General features: G+C 36.7%; 1 long non-coding RNA gene across 1 annotated transcript; it reads left to right on the top strand.

Moving 5' to 3' along the window:
• The first annotated feature begins 5,271 nt into the window (after positions 1-5,271).
• Positions 5,272-12,033, top strand: LOC109022495. Its single transcript, XR_002001431.1, has 2 exons — positions 5,272-10,260; positions 11,733-12,033. It is a non-coding gene; the product is annotated as an uncharacterized LOC109022495 (long non-coding RNA).
• Positions 12,034-20,435: the final 8,402 nt, after the last annotated feature.

Here is a 20,435-nt window from a genome sequence, read left to right as displayed (position 1 = left end):
ACTTAAAAAGGGTGTAGGAGAGAAAATTTTTTTATCAGGGCCTATAGCAATCACATAAGGGGCAACAGTTTTAAACTTAAAGCAGTAGATTTAGGTTGGACATAAGGAAGAAGTTTTCTGTGGTGACGATGATGAGACACTGGAACAGGTTGCCCAGAGAAGTTGTGGATGCCCTATCCCTGGAAGTGTTCAAGGCCAGGTTGGATGGGGTTTTGAGAACCTAATGATAGTCTTCCTTGCCATGGCAGGAGCATTGGCCTATATGATCTTTAAAGACCTTTTCCAGTCACAACCATTGTGTGATTCTAATTTTTGCGCAGATATAGTGCCCCATCAAGGATTATGTTATCCACATAGCAGGCTAAGTGGAAGTTTGCTGTCAGCCTTTGCTCCATATGTCTTGTTTTTCCTTAAGTGCACTTGACTTTACAACTTTAATGACAATCTTTCAGCTTAGGGATTTCTATCTACCTTTGTTGAAGTGTGTGTGCGAAGCTATAAACTATTTTTCATATTTTTCCTTTCCTCATTCCTGGAATACTTCGATATCTTTCAGTACTTCAGTAATCAACACTGCTTCCCAAGGGACCACATGAACAGAGCAATGTTTGCAAGGCCTTTATGTATCTGGGTTGTACAAATTGTATACAAGTAGCCTGGGAAAATTCCAGAAGAGGACTTTCACTTGCATTGGAGACTGGTAGAATTTTGAGACAAAACCAAAACAACAATATAATACATCTTGATTATAAGTTTCACCAGTATAAAGCTGACAGATGCAGCTCCATAACTTTCTGTGCTAATTTTCCATGTAGCAAGCTAAAGAGAAATTAGAAAAGGAGGAAGAAGTGATACTGAAGACTTGCTTTCAACTAGTTCTCTGTAGTGCTGAAGTTTCTGGACATGTTACCTCAGCAACATAAGTTAAAGCTGTCTCACAAATACATTATGCTGCATTCAGGCTTCATTGATTATCTGTGAGAGACCTTTGCACCATGCTGCTCTAATTCTATTTGTGTGCTGTGCAGACTAGACCGTAAATTTTGAGTCAGAGGATCATTAGACAAAATAATTCCTTGGTGCAGCATAAATGATAGAATTTCACCCAGAGATTTCTGCATCAAACTGTTGTAAACTACGAATTAAAACCATTTCATTTGATGGACTTCTGAGGTTCCTTGGCTTCTACATCACGCTCACACATCAGCTTTCTGCTGGTAGCACAGAGATTGACCCCCATGCCTGGTGAGTGTGAATAGTGGGAAAGTCTCACTTCCAGCTACCTACCAATTTTTTTCCCCCCAGGTATCTCTAATATCTGAAGGGAACAAAGAACTATCCAAAAAGTTAGGAAAAGAAGAGAACATGTGATTCTAAACAAAAGGGTTGGATTGGTTCCTAATGAGGTCAACCTGCCTGTACTTCAGCAGAGGCTGATTAGCAAAGGGTCAGGCTTTGCTCACTGAATAGCATACCAATGAAGCTCACTGAACAGCTTCAAGTACCATTTCTGGATGATACTCTTTAGCTTTGTTTACAGCATAAGCGCTTTACAAGAAGCATTGTGAAAAATGCTTCTAGGTTTATACATTAGGAGAAAAGCACAGTTCTCAGCAGCACATATTCTCTATTTTTAGAATTTTTTTTAAGCTGTTGCATAGTCAGGTTTTCTGGAATGATGATTTGTGGTAGCCTTATTTATATTCATGTATGCCTTCTTTGTAAAGAAAAAGAGCTTTGTAATATGACCAGACAGATAATATATGTAGATTCACTATAGCAGAATTAGAACAGATTAAATACCCTCAGTATGATTTTAATATTTAGAAGGAACTTCACTTCTTATGTCTGGATAGTAGCAAATTCTAATGCTGATGTGACATGTTAATAGTCACTATTTGCAACCAGAATAGCTTCTGAAATCGTTGTTATTTTAAAACCAGCTGGTTTTACTGCTATTTCTGTCTTTGTATTATATGTCTGTAGCCACACATTGTATAGATCTGCGTACATAAAATGTATCATGTACACTTATATACATTTTATATACACATTCATTTTACTCTTTAACAGACTTAAGTAAATTAAATACATTTTTTACTGTTAATCAAAAATACTTAAGGACACTTCCAGAATTCCAATATTTATTCACTGTGTTAAATGTAGATTAAAATATCTTACTCAAGTAGCAGAGAAGCTATGTTTTTGGCTACAGTTTAGAGTAAGGAATTCTTACTAAGTGCAAAGGTGCTTCTCTACATTTGCTACTGTGGCAACCGTAACTGTTGCAAATAACCAGGATGCATTTGGTGATTATCGTTGTTGAAAATTGTTACCTTTATAGTCAACACATAGATTACTTGTAAGTAATTTGATACAGATGTATGTTGTGTACATTATTCTTTATTTTTCTAAACAAACCCAGTGGTTTCTTTGTGATTTTAAATAGCTGGTTTGCATTCATTTCTTAGCAATTTAAGTGTATAATTTTACCTTTGTGACTTCAGTGCCTCAAACTGTGAAGCAGTGAAAAGGGACCAGTGGACAATGCAAAAAAAAAAAAAAAAACCCAAAAAAAAAACCCAAAAAACCCCAAGCCAATAGTAGTAAAATCATCCTCTTTTCACATATATGTTATGTTAAAAGTCATCAGGCACTGCCTTTGCAGCTATACAATGGTGCAATATTGATAGCAAAGGTCTGTTAAGGGTCAAGGTATATCATTGCTAAGGTATCACCAGCTCGCACCATGAATCATTGTGCATTTCCTGCAATGATGCCACTCAAAATCCATTTCTATTCTAGTTCAGAGTGTTAGTTTTGCTTTGCTAGAATGAAGAAAGGGAATGCAGTATGGTTAAATCTGATGGATTATAAAGGAAATCCACACTGTATATGACTGATTTTACATGGCTATTTTATCCAAAATTCTTCATTTAAATTCAACCTTGATATGTTCTACTTAAATTTCATATGAATTCTAATAATAATTTCCCACTGAAATAGCATATAGCAATCTACACTGAAAGTAACCTATGTTAATATAATTTTTTCAGAATTTTTTATAATTTTAAACTGCCAGTGTGTGCTGAATGTCTTAGAAATACTTTTGACTTTATTTCAAGCATGTTTTGAAGCATCGTTGTTTATGTTTACTCTGGATTTGTATGATGTTAATTTATAATTTATGGCATTGTTTTCGTTGAGAAAGAGAATGTAATTAATTACTCTTACTGTGCTTTTTAAAAGGTATATATAGTGCTTTTAACTTTGAAGCAAGTTTTGTGCTTGTTTTTGTGACTGTGAGAGGTGGAATACTAGGTAGTGGCCAGCAGAGGAGCAGACTTCTCTCCAGTAACTCCAAGACAACTTTAAGTGGATTGTGGTGGCACGTGCAACCAAAACCAAGGCTTTGATTTAAAGCAGGAAATCAGTGATCTTTTCTGTGTCTTTCCCCGTCTTCTATAGGATTATTTTTGCCCTTCCTGGCTGCAACAGAGTGGACATGCTGACTGTTGCAGGAAAGAGAGGATGCATTTTGCATGTAGGGCAATCAGTGGCTACAGAAGATCCATTATCTAAGCTGTTAAATAGTTTATGGCATGAGTACATAGATGCTCTCCACTGAGACCAGCTTCCATTGTGTTTCCCATTGTATGAAAGGTAACAAGAGCCAGTTCTGACATGAATGATTTCTGTATGGCTAAATTCTGTATATACAACATGGATAAAGCGTATCTAGGGAAACACAGAAACCAGAACTAAGTTGCTCAGAATCATTCAGCAAAGTTGAGAATGGAACTGACATCTCCTGGGTTCCAGTCCAGTTTGTAACTGGTATTCTTCAAGCTGTGTAGCTCTTTTTTCTCATATGTGTGTCATCTTTCATGTAACCTGTGCAAAAATCTGAGAAGCAGTCATAGCTGTACTTGCTATTTAGCTAATTGAAAAAGATCCTGCAAAGTGTGGTACTGACTAAGTTGAGAAATTGTACTGAACTGTAGCTAACTTGTGATAATTTGTGGGTTAATCTAAACTGTGAATTATGCAAACCTTTCAGTTTGCTTGGCTGCAATGGAGTACCTGAGATAATGTAGTGTTCTGTCCTCTATTATTCGTGCACTTACTTTCTACAGTCATCTGATTACAAGTACTTTCTCAGAAGAAAGTACTGTGTATGTATTCCATATTCTGTAGCCTGATTTACATATGTTGTGCTCTGTCTGAATCATTTCCCATTCTCCTTTCATATCTCTGAATAATCAGATGTTGACATTGGACCAAATAATGAGGTTTATTCCATAAGGGAATTCTTGTTTTCAGGCACAAAATAATGTGTTTAAAGACTGTTTCTTACAGTCATTGTAACTTTGTGGGATTAGTGCCTGGTTATTGGTATTTCACATCAAGAAATTTGATTAGTTAAGGAACTTTTGGAATTATTTTCATTAAAGAGGAAAGGCCAATAAATTTCCATACTGTACACAGGAAAGCTTCTAGCAGTGACTTCTCCAAAATGAATAATAGACACAATTTTAGCATGTATGAATTCTGCCCTACTTTTGGGAAGAACCAGCAATTCTGAATGAATGCATTTCAGGAGATGTGAAAAGAGGAAGCCACTTGAGAACATTTGGGTTTGACTGTATGAATTCACCATGCACTTGAATTAAAAAACTTCTCAGTTGAAGGTTTCATCATTCAATTTGTCTAGACAGATAACAACATCTGGAAACAAAGGTCTTCTAATTAATTTTGTTTCGTGACTTGAAGGAAACTAAATTGTATGAATACTCTGTGTTCAACTGTTCTCAACAGGAGACAGTGAGAATCATGATGAGAAAACTAGTAATTTAAAAGTATTTGACATTCAAGTCCTCAAATTTCCTACCAAACTAAAATTTATTTCTATGAAAGCTTTATGTCCCTAATTGAACCCATTGTCCACTGCTGTTATTTTGACCTTATTATGTTTCTACTTTCCACCAGTCAGGACCTGTTCCCTGACTTAATCTGTAGTTGAATTTACTCAGTTTTGCTCCAAATTTAGGCTTGCTGTAGCTTCATTACTGTCTTTTGTCTGCCTCAATCTCCATTGATGCAATATAAACAGATTGTTTTTAGTTGAGAATTTGCTTAGCAATGGAATCTGTAGTTAGTAACAGTCCAAATCTTTATAGACAATGAAGATACACATTTTTGTGTGTATATATATATATATATATTTATATAGATATGTATACATAAAAATAATATATATATGTCAATTTTTAACTTAATATAGTTGAAATCTTAGCAGTCTAATTCAAGAATCATTATTAGTCTAGATCTTTTGCAGGAAAAAATAAAGAAAAATAATGAAGTTAAACTGCTTTACAAACACTTTTTAGCTTCTCCCCATTTAGGGCAGTTATTCTCCCCTTTGCACTGCTCCTTAGTGTCCCAAGGTCAGTGGTTTGCTTCTGGTGGGGTTGTCAGCAGTTGTAGTCCTGTCCTAGGAAGAACAAGATGTTGATATTGATGACTCCATCTTCTTCATTCTAGGATCCACCATTCAGGATAATTTTTCTACATTTGCTGACACACTTTTACTCCTTTGCCTTTACTTTGTTGGTTTGCAGCTCCACGAGACATCTGGATTTATAATGTATGGTGTATTTTACATGTACTGCATACTGTTTTTTGTTCTCTTAGATACCTCTAACCCCAGTTTTGTCCAGATTTGCATTTTGTTGCTGATCATGGCTGAGTTGCTCATAGTTACCAGTGCCAAGTAGTCCTCATCTCTTACCATCCCATAGCTGAATTCCTCTATAACACCTCTTGTGTTTTAAGGCACAGGCTCTCTTATGGACCCTACTGTCTGACCAGGCCTGTATCTCTTCATACTACATCCTTATGTTAGTCATGTATGTATCTCAGTACACATTGAGTAACCACTTTTTTACAGCTATCTGCATGAAAATATCCTTGTTCAAAGACAAATCAAAGTAAAACAAATTAGAGGTATTGAACTGGTCAGTTGGAGGAATCACAAACACAGCTGTTCCAATTGAAACAAAGATGTATTCAGACAAAGCACAGCTGACAAGCCTCAGGACTTGTGAAGCCTTGCAAATTCAGTGTGAAGTTTATGGCCTGTTGGTGGTAGTAGTATGGCTGTATTGCAGAGCTGTAAGATTGCAGCTTCCAAAACTTTTAAAAATGCACTGACTCTTCTTCCTGTACCCTGTGTACTGCTCTTAATGCCTTCAAAACTTCCTTAACACCATGGCAATATTTCATGTCAGAGAAGAAGGAAGACCTTGTTGCTGAAGTCTGGTGTCTGTGATCTGTCTGCTGTGTGATCAGCAGTACTCATTTAAAGAGGACTGATGTTTCAGTGTTTCCATGCTTGCCAGAGTGGTGAAGTGTGCTGAGTTGCTGAGTGTGTGGAGAGCCATCCTTTGGAGCAGCGAGCAGCACCACTGCAGGGTGAAAAGGAGTGGATGAAAACAGGCAATGCACCTCACAAGACAGAAAATTAGTCTCTTTGCCAGAGACATGGTTTGGATACAGAGGACTGGGCATCTGGTGCAGCCTACGCAGTGCTGGTGGATGGGAAGAGACCACTGGCTTGGTCAACTGAGCAGAACATGCTCTGTGGTGCTCCAGCAGTCCGTGGGGATCTTGGATCCTTGATGGCAGGTCTCCATGAGGAATATTTTGATTATTACTGATTGTAGGTACTGAAAAGATCATGACTATGAGGGTACTCTATTAGAGAGTGGAATGTCAGACAATTTGCTCTCTGAGCTTACTTATGGTTTTCTTATTTTTTCTACCTGGTCCTCAGGCAGCACAAGGAAGGAGTTGTTCCACAGAGTGCCTTCTTGAGCTTCTGCCGCTGTGTAATATGTATGAATTCTACAAATATATGCATAAAAGAATTGAAACCTTAAATAGAGACACTGAAACAATGTTTATTGATACTATTTAGAAAGGTTTCAAAAACCTGTTTTAATTAGCAGAATCTGGAATCAAAGTTTTGCATTCTTTGGCAGGATCATGGTGATTAATTCTTTACCTTTTCTTAGGTAGGTCACAATACAATGGAATTATACAAGATGACTTATGTTAGCATAACATTTCAGTTTGTTGTAGTGGGTCTGACACTCTGGCCCACAGCTGATGACACAGCATATGCCTGAAGGGCTATGGATCTACTATCAGTTGTGAGCCTTTGTAATCCAGTTGCAGTCAATGAGAATAGACTGTGGACAGCAGTGTACCCAGCAGAAGCAAGACTGACCAATGTTTCACCTGTTGGCAGTGTTGGTATGAATGGTCCTCTCCTGAAGATCTGTAGGAGCCAGCAGGAGCACAGTAAACTCCAGAGACTTCTGTAAAAGTCTACAATGCAATCTGTTAGTCCTAAATTGTTTTGTGCTGAATGGATCATTTCTGCAATTAGGTTTGTATTGCAGAGAGAAGGCATTAAATAAATGAGTGAGGTGTAGCACTCTGTAACTGCAGACAGATATTTTAAAAAATGTCCTCAGTGGGACCTAAATTAAGGTTGACCTATTTGTCATCTTCACTTCTTTGAGACAGACATTTACCATGCTCCTTTACATACAGTTGCAATACCCTCTCTGAATAAGAAAGCCTGGCAGTCAATTAGGGCTTTGCCTTGAGTGACCTGCCCACTGACTTAAAAGATTAAATGATGATGCAATATAGTAATTTTTTTATTGAAAAATAATTATAGAATGGATAGAAATAGATGTTCCTGACATGAAGGAGTAATGGACAAGGAAAAAAAATGTTCCAGTTAATCAACAGTGAACTAACTTTTCCTACTCCTTTGCTCAGTAGGAAGTCACTGCTGTGAGACATTCTGGTGAAAATCAGTGGTAAGACCTTTTTTTTTTTAGTGGGAAACTCACTTTGTGTTCAGATTTCACTAGGTGAAACTGAGTATACTTGGCAGAGCAGAAGTTTGGGGACAGCTCTTTAAAAGGTTGAGTAAACCCAAAACAAGACAATAATAATTGAGCACTGTTCTGCTGAAATCACTACACATTGTGGAATATTTGAATATCTGATCAGGCTACTTCTCTGCAATTTCATTTATTTAGACATGAGACTGCCCATACTCACAAAATGAGTATTATAAGTATTCCTAAGAATGAGTCTCCTCCCTTATGCGTTTTCTGAACCACATGACCTTTGCATTGGTACATCTAGCACTGAGGTCACACAGAGAAGATCAGGATATATTGCTATAGAACCTGGGGATCAGCAATTCCCTAGGAGGTATTATAGGGAGGTATTCTCCCAGATTTTTCTTAGCAGTGCAACATAGAAAAACAGGTAATATTACTGGAATATAGAGCTATAACAGCAAACAAACACCCAGCATACTGATACTGTCCTGGTGACTACTTAGGGAAAACTTTGTGGAAGCTGCCACTATAGCAGCATTTAGGCAGCTGACTGTTCATGTAATGCAGGAAGCCTGGAAAGTATGTATAGCTTCTAATCAAACTGAATTTTCTTAGAATTAGTAGCAGGAAAAAGATAATCTCTACAGCACCACAACTTTGCTCAACTCATCAATTTTTAACCTAACTTTTTATCCACTTCTGTTTCAATTACTTCGTGTATTCCTGCTTGTATTTGTCAGCCTGTGGAGAGAAGATAGTATATGTGGGGGAGAGATTCATTTCCTCAGGCTATTTTTCAAGATCTGTTATTTGATTTTGTGTATTCCTCTGTAGCTTCACTGGTTTTTTGTATACCTCAGAAAGATCTAGAAGATATTCTTAGTTCTTCAGCCAAGCATGCCTGGCAACAAGCTGCATCTTTTTGTTTAAAAATGAAGAGGGTTACCCATCTTTTTTGAAGTGTGATTGTTACCCCTCTGTTGTCTCATTTCTGTTTTACAAGACTGCTCATTGCAAATGCTCTCTGTTTACTGTTTCAAAGAGACAAGCTGAATGTGCTGCATTCAAATAAACTTAAAAATAAAATATTGAAGGGTATCTTAAAACATGTTAAACATAATCTGTAAAAGAAAGCCCAGTGAATTTTGTACCAAATTTCTGTAATCATCACTGCAGCACATACTGCTGTTTTTTTCCTAAAGCAAATTATATCTATCCTCTTCACTAAAATGCATTAAATGCTTGACAGTAATTATTTTACATGTTTGCTTTGTTAGCAAGTAAAATATTAAGGCTTAAATACCCCTAATGGTAGGGACTGACATCCTGTAGCTTTGACTTATTTGTATGTTTCTAAAAAGCCTTCGGATTTCTTGGTGTTTCAATATTAGTCTTTCATATTTGAGAAGTTTTTTTTCAAATATTTTTCCATTTGGTTTTAGAGAAAGATGAAGGTTTTTACTATGTGTCACTGGGACAAAGCAGATGGTAGAGAAGGTAAATGTTTTGAAATGTCATTATTATTTTGGAGAGTTTTGTTTAGACAAGAAAAAGCAGTTGTATTTTTTAATGTATCAGAGGATGTAGTGGTAATTTGCATTCCTGTACAGCTTTCCATTTAAGGCTCTGAAAGGCTTTATAGACATCAATAACTAAATCTTTTTGCACCCAAACTAGGTAAAGATTAAGATCCTCATCTTACAGATGCAAAAGCTATGCAGAGACAGATGAGCTAGCAAGAGCTTTACTCTTTTACCCATAAACCAGGGCTCTGGTGAAGGTTTTGTTGAGTGAAACAGCACATGTCATGGATGAGAACAGCAAATTCTTGAGAAATGTTGTAGACCTATTTCACTTCAGAATGTAAGATCAAAGTTTCTTGAAATTTTGACTTGTATTGAAGTATTTACATCCTCTTTCTTTTCTCAAAAAGATCTTACATCTTCTTGCCATCTTATATCTAAGAATATTCTTAAAATTATTGTTTGAAAAAAGAACCTTGTCTATGTGTTCCTGAAGAGAATCCAGTTTCCATGAGCTTGGCTCACTTTCTGTTCTTGCTACTTAACACCACAGTTAATAATTTACTTAAAAAATAAAACCTGGAAGCAGAAAAAATAAAATCTGGAAACAGAAATTTGACCTCATTCCTAGGTGCTGTTGATGCTGCTGATTACATGGATATCCAAGTAGTGCCAGTAGAAAATTGGAAAAAAACCAAACTGCCAAAAGGGCAGAAACTAGAGTGGTGAATGAGGATGTGTGGATCCATTTTTGCAGAAAAGGACTCAGGATGAACACGAACCAGCAATATGTCCTTGTGGCATAGCAGGTAAATGGGATCCTGGGCTGCATTATGGGGAGTTTTGAGAGCAGGTCAAGGAAGGTGATCCTTCCCCTCTGCTCAGCACTATTGAGGCCATACCCAGAGTGCTGTGTCCAGTGCTGGGCTCCCTGTGCTTGGGAGATGTGGACATTCTGGAGAGAGCCCAACAGAGACAGTCAGACAAAGGGCCCCAAAGAGGATGAAAGGACAGGAGCATCACTCAAAGCACATAAGATAAAAGGCTGAGGGGGCTAGGGCTGTCCACATGTAGAAGAGGGGGCTGAGGAGGCCCTTATCAAAGTGTATAAACATCTGAAGGGAAGGTGTGAAGAGTACAGAGCCAGGCTCTTTTCAGTGCTGCCCAGTGTCAAGACCAATGCCAGTGGGCACAAAGATGAAAACCAGGAGTCTCTGCCTGAACACATTTTCAGTGTGAGGGTGACTGGACACTGACACAGATTTTCCAGGGAGACTGTGGATTCTCCATTCTTGGAGCTATTCAAAAAGCTTCTGGACATGGTCTTGGGGACTGTGCTCTCTAGGTGGCCCTTCTTGTGCAAGGCATTGGCCACATGACCTGCAGACATCCCTTACCATTCTGTATTTCTCTGAATATCCATTATTTGATCAGTTTCTCTGTATCTTTGGGATCTGCAAAACCCAGAAGTTTAGAACTGGTCTTCAAAAGTAAATTTTTAATCACTGATGTGGATGTCAGAATTTCCAGTTCTAATCACAAATTGTTCTATACATGATAGCCATGAAAGAATATGAGAAAACTGCAGGCTGGCATTGGGACAGTTTTTCTGAATGTGAAAATTCTAACTTCTCCTGTGTGATAGTCTTTCTTCATGGTACTGAGCACACATGGAATGACTTCCTTTTTGAGTTTTCCAGTGGTAAAAGGGAAATGGTACAATGCACTATTGAAAAAAATAGATAAAATATAAATAGATCATGAAGTGTGCTATTTAAGAGAACTGTCTAACAACAGTCATTAAATCAGTCTTTTTTTCCTTAGCTTGTTATAGTCTAAAAATTGCTCTGTAAAGAGTATTAGGAATGTGGAAAAAAAAATCTACAAAATGTAAAATCAAGAATTATGGCATAATTTGGTCTTATATTACTCATCATGTATTTTATGAAATTGAAAAATAAAGGAGCATGGGATTGGTAACATTTCAGAGGGCTGAGAAAAACTGCTCATAACCTGCTAAAGCAATGACTACAAAATGAATGCTTTTCTCATATTTAAGTTTATTTATTAAAAAGGGAATTTATTTATATATTATTTATTAGATCAGGGGAAAATGGTAAAGTAAGCTGTATCTCTGTATCAAGGATTTTCAATATATTAATAACATCTTAGTATTATCTTATTATATTTTTAGTAATATCTTTTGTATTAATACTGCTTCCTTTTGCATTGCTTTCATGACTTGTTTTTCTTTTTGTGTATGTGTGTGTATATCTCTCAGAATCTCAGAGATGGAAACATTCAGCTTTAATGATCCTGTAGAAATGTGCTCTTTGCAGGGAGTGTTGGATTGCACATGAGAGTGGAGACTTCCTGTCTTCTTGGAACATATCATCCACTGCTACACAGCACTACCTAGCTTTTTTAATTTATGAATTTTATGTTGTTTGATCAGTTTCTCTGTATCCTTGGGATTAGAAAAGTCATGTGAGAATTCTTTTTTTCTTATTGAGAAGTAAAACTATATATGTTACATGATGCCTGGAAAAGGTGAATAAAATCTCATCTCTGTGTTGTTTTAATCTTTTATCTTGGACATTCCCAACTACTGGAGTATAGTGCCCTCCTTCACACACATTTCCATCCTTATTTAGGTGCACTTTGTTTACTCAAAGTTTTTACCATCCTTAATTTTAGAGCTGTATGGTAAAAATCTTTCTGTGTAATTCTTCTTTCTAAATGTTCAGGGTGTTGTTTATTTGTTCACTTCTTACAGAAAATTTGTTGATGTTTCAAAAAATGCTTATTTTGATCTTTGTAATTTGGAAAGTTGCAGGCATTCCAAGGTGCCATCAGATGTTCTCCAAAACCTACTGACAGTCAAACTTACTAAAATATCAGGATTTTTATTCTTAAGGACATAACTAAGTTTTTTTAGAATGCAATGATGCATGAAATATTATGTCTTCTAAAAACAGAGAGATATGTGAGGTATACAAATGCTAACCCTCTAATTTGTTTTGTATATCATTTTACTTGCCAATACTGACAGAAATGTCTTTGTTGACTTTCTATAAATTTCTGTTAGCTTGTTAGCATGCTCCTCAGGTCCAAATGTAATAATGTCTTATAAACACATTTAGACTTTAGTTTTTCTTTTTTTATTCTGGACAGTGCCATTTGCTTCCTGACTGTTAGACTTTTTATTTAATATGCATTAGCCTGAAACATTCCATGAAAAATGTGCTGAATGTGAATTTTAATATATTTCAGAGACTTAATAGATATTAATAGAGAAATAATACAGTAGCAGACACAGACCAGATTACAGCTTGTAAATTACAGCCAGTGTACTGAGCGCAAACACCATTAAGAAAACATAATTTGAACATTAAAGAGCTTGTGTTTGTGATCAGGACATCTGCCAAAACCATATCCAAAGATGTAGAGGTCCTCTAGCACACTTCTTTTGCAGCTTGCATCTGTACAACCTGATGTCTTCATCTGTCCAATTGAATTAAGTATTCTAAAGTACAACCAGAAGGATAATTGCTACAGGAATACCAGGTGCAGATGCAACTTAAGTGGAGGTAATGTTCGTAAAATGTGGTCTGTTGACAGGCTTGGATGTGGAACTCTTTATCTACATTAGCTGATGTAGTGATTCCTATCCCATGTGGGGGAGAATCAAGAGAACTGGGTCATTGCTTTCCTGTTTTCATTCTCTTCCTGAGACAACACTGGCTTGTATCAATCGTCTAGATAAGAACAGATTTGAGCTTAGTGTTGCTCAGAGGAAAGTGGCCTTCTTAGCTGGAGATAGAGTGTGGCTGAAAATCAGAAGGAGAAGAATTTGCATTTTATATTTTGCCAAGGTTTCTGACAGATTGTCTTTCTGTTAAGCAAAGCAATCAGATCTTCCCAAGTCTTTCACTGGTCCCTGCATGAAATGTTGTTGTTTTCCCAACCCTGTCAACATCTCCAAACACTTAAGAAAACCCCCAGACTTGGGACCTAATTCCATCTTGCTGAAGAATTTTTAAAAATTATTCTGGAAAGAAAGGATGAAACTTGAAATGAAAGATTATTTTGCATTGGACAAAGTACCTGAAAAGTGATAAAATGCAGATACTTTGTATTTGTTCTGTCCTTGGTTTGTGTGATGCGACAGATTTGCATCAGTTCTGTTTTGACATGGTATCTATCAGTGGGAAACAATTTCTTTGAGGTCCAAAAAAATTGCTTCATAAGAGCTGGAATTTCAGATTATTAACGGGTCATAGATGGTAAATGACAGGTACCATTTATATAAAGTTCCATTATCAAAGTGACTGAGAACAGAATGGCCAATTAGAAAGCTATGGACCAGTCATCTAGCTAGAACATCATCACAAGCTCAACAGCTGTTTCATGTCTAGCTCTGCAAATCATCAGGGACTTAGCCATTGATTTTCTTGGCAAACTGCTGAAATTCTTGAGTTCTCTCTCTACGTGATTCAAACGCTAATAATGTACTATGTGTGAATCCTGCCTCTGCCCGTGTAACATCTTTCTGCAGTGGCTCTTAGGCACCTCCCGCTGTTTTTCCCCCATCTATTTTGTATTTTGTTTCTATTTCTCTCTAACACTGGCTGCTGTAGTGAGCTTGTAATCATTTTCACCAAGAGTGGACTGGCTGCTCAGCTCTCTTACAAGAGCTCCACATGCTTCTCACAAACCAAGTCTCTCCCACCTTGCAGAGTAAAGGGCAGGACCATTTTCAAGCTCTGTGATATTGATGGACTTCAGCATTTCCAAAGAACCATCCCCTTTTTTGGCAATGACCCTTTGAAAACTAGTTTTACACATTTACATTGTACCAAAAGGCCAGCCAGGACCTTTTGGCTCAAGGTGTTCATAACTCCAGATTTTACTTAATTGACAATATGAAGGCAATTAAATAACGAGTTGCCAAATATTCTTGCCTGACAGGGGTCTTAATCACAGATAGAAGGGGACAGGATAGGAAGTGTCATAGTATTCTTTCAGTGTCGGGTGTTTTCTGTAGATATTCTGTTGTATCTTTCCTTTGAGCTTTGTTTCAGGCCCCCACCCTAGTTTCATGCTATTCAACCTATTAATGAACCCTATTTTTAAAGCTTATATAGAGATCATGGCAACTTAGCAGAGTGTGAAGCTGTCACTCCACCTATGCTCTGGCTCTGCCTGATTTATAGAGACAGCTCTTCATTATGCTGTACACACACCGTGACCAGAGCAGAAATACCAGTGATGCATTGGAGCTGAATGTTTGGTTTGGAATTGAAAAAAGAAGGGTTCTCTGTTGTTCAGGCACCACAAAAAAGGGGAAGATTTCATATCCTCGAGGGTGCTGGATAAAGAACATGGTATTGCTTTTACTCTACCTCAGCAGGAGGTACCCAGGAGACTCAGAGGCCAGAACAGAAGACATGAATAAGGTCTTCTTCTGATGCCTGGAGCCTCCAGTTTGTCAGGCCCCATTCCCAGACTTTACCCATACACTTTCCTATATGCTGGAAGGAGCGGTATCCCTAAAGAAAAAAATATGCCTTGAATCACTTTAAGGCTTTGCAGCCCTTTCAGGTTCCCCTACATTAATATTTGTGTGTGAAACTAACTCATGCAGTAAATTTGGCAACTGTTGATTAAATTAGAGTGACCTGAGAGGGAAAAAAAAATAGAATCTAAGGAAACATTCTTAAAGGAAGTGTTTTTAATGGCTCAAAATCTTCAAACTGCTGCAGAGCATAGCTGGAAAATCAATTTGAAGTTTCATTTGTTTCTGTTCTCAGAAATGCCACAGATTTTGCAGTTGTGCTCCAACATTAATGATTTAAGGGACTTAACCTTGCTTTATGAATAGAATTCAATCCAGCCTTAAGGCCAGTTGGCAATTACTGCTATAGGCATCTGCATGATGTGCTTTAAAACTCTGTATACATTGCAGAAATGTGGCAAGGGGTGGGGTTTGTAGGGATACAAAAAACTCAGAAGGAATTCCTAATGGGAAAACTGCATGCTAATCTTTATCTAAGCACATAGGTCATAAAGTGCAGGAGATGTTGGTAATATTTGTCTCACACTAAGGAGGTACCATGCCAGATAATGCAGGAGGAATGAGTATTCATGAAGAAATCAGACTGACAGTGTTGGTGTCCCATAAAGTGCTGCCTAAAATTAGGAGAATTTTCTGAGAACAGTGGTGGGAATTGACTACTACTATTATTCAGGTAAGTTTTTGACTGTAGTGGGAAAAAAGCAAACTCCTGGAGACCTGGAACAAAATCAAGGAGTTTAAACATAAAATACTGAAGGATCCCAAAATTAGTATTCTCCCAAAATTTTAGAAAAGTGATGTTCTTAAATAATATAAAATGATAAAATGGTACAAAGGGTCAGCTAAGAAACTATCCTAGTTTTGGTAATCTTGTTTGTATGGGCAAAGAACAGAAGAAATACGCCAACTTTTTGTTCTTGCTGCCATCTAACAGGTTCTGCAGGAATGTTTCCTGTCTGTCAGTGCAAATCTGCTCCAAACCCTTCTCTTTTCCTTCCCATTGATTCTTATAGGAAGTGTTAGATATTGTCTTTGTAACAGAAGTGTTGGATTGAGATGGTGCTGTCTTTCTAACACTCCCCTGAAATGTTTATCTTTAGCTATTGGCTGTCTGAATTGTAGCTTGTCTTCACATATGATTAGTGAATGCTTGTCACTTAAAAAGGCAGAGTAAGATGGAAAGAAGTGAAAAGTTTCAACAGGAATGATAAAATGGAACCATCTGTAGACTGTTTTCTGATCTTTAACTCATGAGACCATTTCTCAAGCCATTTCACAAATATTTTAGTCAGTGTTTCAAATATTCATGCTGCTCGTTTTAATGAAGGCCTTCTATCTGCATAGTTACTTTGGAAGAAAACTCTGGATTACTTGCATGTGTTGACTCTCATTAATGCAGAGTAGGAGTCTCTGATCTCTTGTAGTTCAAAGTATCTGGAAAACAATAAGTTTAACAATATCCGTTTTCATAAAAGCAATGAAATATAATTATATCCTGCAGCTCGTTTACTAGTGCAATTGGTGCAAGACACATTTTGCCTTTTTTCTTTTCTTTGCTAATAGAATCATTAGAATAACAGAAAATGAGGCTGGAAAGGATTTGGGGATTGGTTCTTTTGCCCCAGGGCAGGATCAGTTAGACTTGTTAAAATTCTCACAGATGATTGTGTGCAACTAATTGTTATTTTTACTTTTTTTTGCAAGTTTCAAAAGTTAGCCATTTACCAGTCTCTAAGTGAGCAAAACCTCAGTAGTTCTGAGACAGAGAAATAACCAGACAGACCTGCTATGTTAATAATTTGTATTTGCTGTCTAGCTCTAGTTGAAGTGATGTTGGTAATTCATGGACTAATGGTTTTGGTGATTCACTTGACAGCCAGCAGTTTTGCTTGATTCTCAGGAAGACCCAGGCTGCTGTACTGGAGGTTACTGAATTGCTGCTGACTGTTGCTGTTTAATATTTGCAATTACACTGGATTTTGTCAAAATCCATGAGGTGTTCATGTGACCAAGAAAGTCACATTGTAAGAAAATCTCACAAAATTTAAAATCTGTCCAGGCAGCCCAGCCCACTCTTTCACAATTGTTAACATTAGGAATTTTTTCTTGGGTCTAAGTTGAGCTTTTAAATTTTAAAGTCCAGTTTAGATTCCATATTTATTATCCTTTTAAAAAAAATTAATACTGTTTTCTCTTTGAAAAACCTTTTATATTCTCTTTCTGTGTTCTTCTGGGTCTTCTTTAGGCTTGAAGAGAAGTTCGATTTAATTTATTAGAACCCACTGTATTTCAAGTTTTCCTTTCCTTACGCGTTTTGCCATTGGTTTCTCTGAAAAAAGAAGTACAGAATACTACCAAATTGTTATGTTTTGAATATTAATTAACCCTTGAAATTCATTTTTAGCATTAAATAGTTGTTTAAAAAAAACCCTCCTTACACATTCATGTAGAGATAATCATGTAAGCGGTAGAGACCTAAGTTTCTGATATGTAATTAAAAAACAGGAGAAAGTTCATGGTCATAATCTTCAGCTTCTGAACTAATCTTAGCCTATCATTTCCACTTTGCTTACAGGCTGAATCTTGCTTTCAGAGTTGTGATTTGCTGTAATGACATGATGTGTCAACTGTATACACTGTGTTGTACCTAGTTGGTGCACTTGTCTCTTTTCATTAGCAGATTGTTCCTACATAGTCTGACACAGAGTTATTGTTTAGTTTCACAAGCATCATTTCAACATGGTTGCAGGTAATTATGGCTTCATGACTTTAGATAATACTGCTAATGTCTTCTAATTATAGTAGCTACAGGAATATGTTAGTTGGCCTCGCACGTTGTGTTCTGGCATGGTTGGATTGCTCACAAACTGCAAGAATGATTTAAAAAACTTATAAACAAGGTTAATAATCTTTTTAAGGTTAAAAAGTTAAATAGGTAAAACTGTTTTGTAGGTGAATTCTAACACGGTAATGTTTAACATCACAATATGAGCTCACTGCTTTTGTTCTGTAGTAGGCTGGTACGTAGTTCTGAGGCAGCTTATGCAGCTGCAGAACCTGTTTAACTGATGGACTGTTGCATACACATCATCTTTAAATTGATTAGGTCATGGTCATTACAGCGAAAAAGAGCATTACCATTATGATCAGTGCTTTTCACAACCCAGCAATCTAAATGAAGATCAAAGCTCAGGAAACTAAAAGCCTATGAAAAGCAAGATGAAATGCAATGTGCCATGTTAAATATTTGAAAACTCTTTTGTCAAATGATTATTGATGAAATAATAAGATCAGAGCCAGAATTCATCACACAAAATCAGTTTTGAGTAGTCATGGGACAGTATCTTACTCTTACAAGGTAAAACTAGACCTATGGTGAATATGGGAAGTGGGCTACAGATTTAAATGAAATGAGGATGATCAAAAGTATACAAAAAGTTAATAAATATGGGAAAACATACTGAAAACTAGCTGAGCATCAAGAATGGGAAAATAATTAGATATTTCAGGGAATGATGTAGGCCAGCTCAGGTTGTCAGCACAGGAGCCTGAGATAAAGGGTAAGTGAGAAATGGAAAAATAAATCAGAGGGGTAAGAACAAGGTAAGGCAGAGTAAATGAGAATGTTGGAAGAAGCAGCAACATGAAACTTGGCATAGGTTTGTGAACTGTGGAAGCTGATCATATATAATCAATGTACATTCCTCGGTGCCACATAATCAATGTAAGTACACAGATTAACAGTTGTTTTTACTATTTGCTCTTGTTTATCAATCAAGTCTAAGAAGACTGGATTTTGGTAGTTTGATGGTTTTCTTTTTCATTTGTTTTGGTGATCTAGATTACACCAACTAAGCAATTAGGCTTTAAAGTTTTTGCTGTGAATCAGGAAATTGTTCACTTATGTTAGATAATGCTATCTGTGCTCTAAAACATGAAGTAGTGTGAGTCCTGTCCCTGTAGGTCCTCAGAGGTGTCAGAACCCAAACCTAAAAGAACCAGATTACATTTGGTTTGAAGGCACTTCTGTTTCTATTAGATTTTTTTTTTCTGATTTCCTGGAAAGAAGTTAGATTTATTGGTCTTACCCATGGAAATCTTTCAATAAATTTTTATCAGATTTCCTTTCCTCCATTCTCCAGATAATATGTTTGATTTCAGTGAAGATTTATAACTCAATTAATAGCTCAATTCCTTTAGGACTCTTCAAAGTTACCTGGTTTTGGTGCATTTTATAATGCTACTTCTACTGATCTGTTCTAAAAGCTTTCCACTGTCTCTTCAGTTTGATCCAGCTCTCTTAGGAGCCCTTGCAAAGCACTGTATACTTGAAGATGTCTAAGAAGACTTGAAGGCATCTAAGCAAGCTCCTCCAAAGCAAACATGAATGCAAAGAGTTCATTCATCTGTCCCCCTCCAAGTCTGCTTTGTTGCATTCCTATGACCCCAAATTCTCCTGTTTCTCATGCTCTTGAGGAAGGTGCTACTAGCCAGTAGCATGCTGCAGCTGTTCTGTCATGTTCTCTACTTCTCATGTGCCCCTACTAAATACTGGGTTTTGGTATGGATGTGATTTGCTCTCTTGTAGATTGTCTTTTTTTTAATAACCATGGTCACTATGTCAATATAATTTTGATCCAAGTCCAATAGCATACTCAGGAAACAGTCAAGCATTGCTTCTTCTCTTCCGGATGCTAGTTGTTCCAAGAAAATGGCATTTAGGTGGTGTAAAATTGTTTTTTATGTGCCATTGTGACATTTATTCCATATGTAGAAGGGTAAAACTCCTCTTCCATTATTAGTTCTTTGCACTCACACCCTTTTCCCAGCACCTCCTCTGGATAGTTAAGAAAGTAATAATAAAAATAACAATAGCAACAAAAATAACAATACTTTTCAATTTGGGCATTAGAAATTCAGTCTGTATGAATTCAATGTTTCTTATTGACACTGTTAATTTTTGTGTCCTATTTGACTATCAGCTTTCTCTAATATGTAAATACTCCTTTGCAAATGTCCCTACTACTATATTATTCCTATATAATTAGTTCACCTTCAGTATTATCATTATCACACATTGAACTTTTCACCAACTTTTTGAGTTATGTTATTATCACATAGAACCAAGCATTTGAGACCACCACCTTATTTTTAGGCACTTGAGAAGTATTTGAAAAGATGATCTTGAACTGATCATCTCTTGTTATAGACCTGCTTAAAAAGTTTTATTTTTTGTTGGCACTGTATTTCACTGTTTCCTGTAAGATGTTTATCAACTTTAATGTAAAACTTTATTTAAAAATTTTATCTTTAGTTTAATGACTTAATCCCTTAAATATCTTTTAACATATTATGTTGTTCTCCTTCACACCTGTTGGGTTGTTTTTAGTCTTAAAAAGCTGTTCT

The sequence above is a fragment of the Parus major genome, chromosome 2 (assembly GCF_001522545.3).
Source record: "Parus major isolate Abel chromosome 2, Parus_major1.1, whole genome shotgun sequence".
Classification (NCBI taxonomy): domain Eukaryota; kingdom Metazoa; phylum Chordata; class Aves; order Passeriformes; family Paridae; genus Parus; species Parus major.
This window is presented reverse-complemented; position numbering and strand designations above follow the sequence as displayed.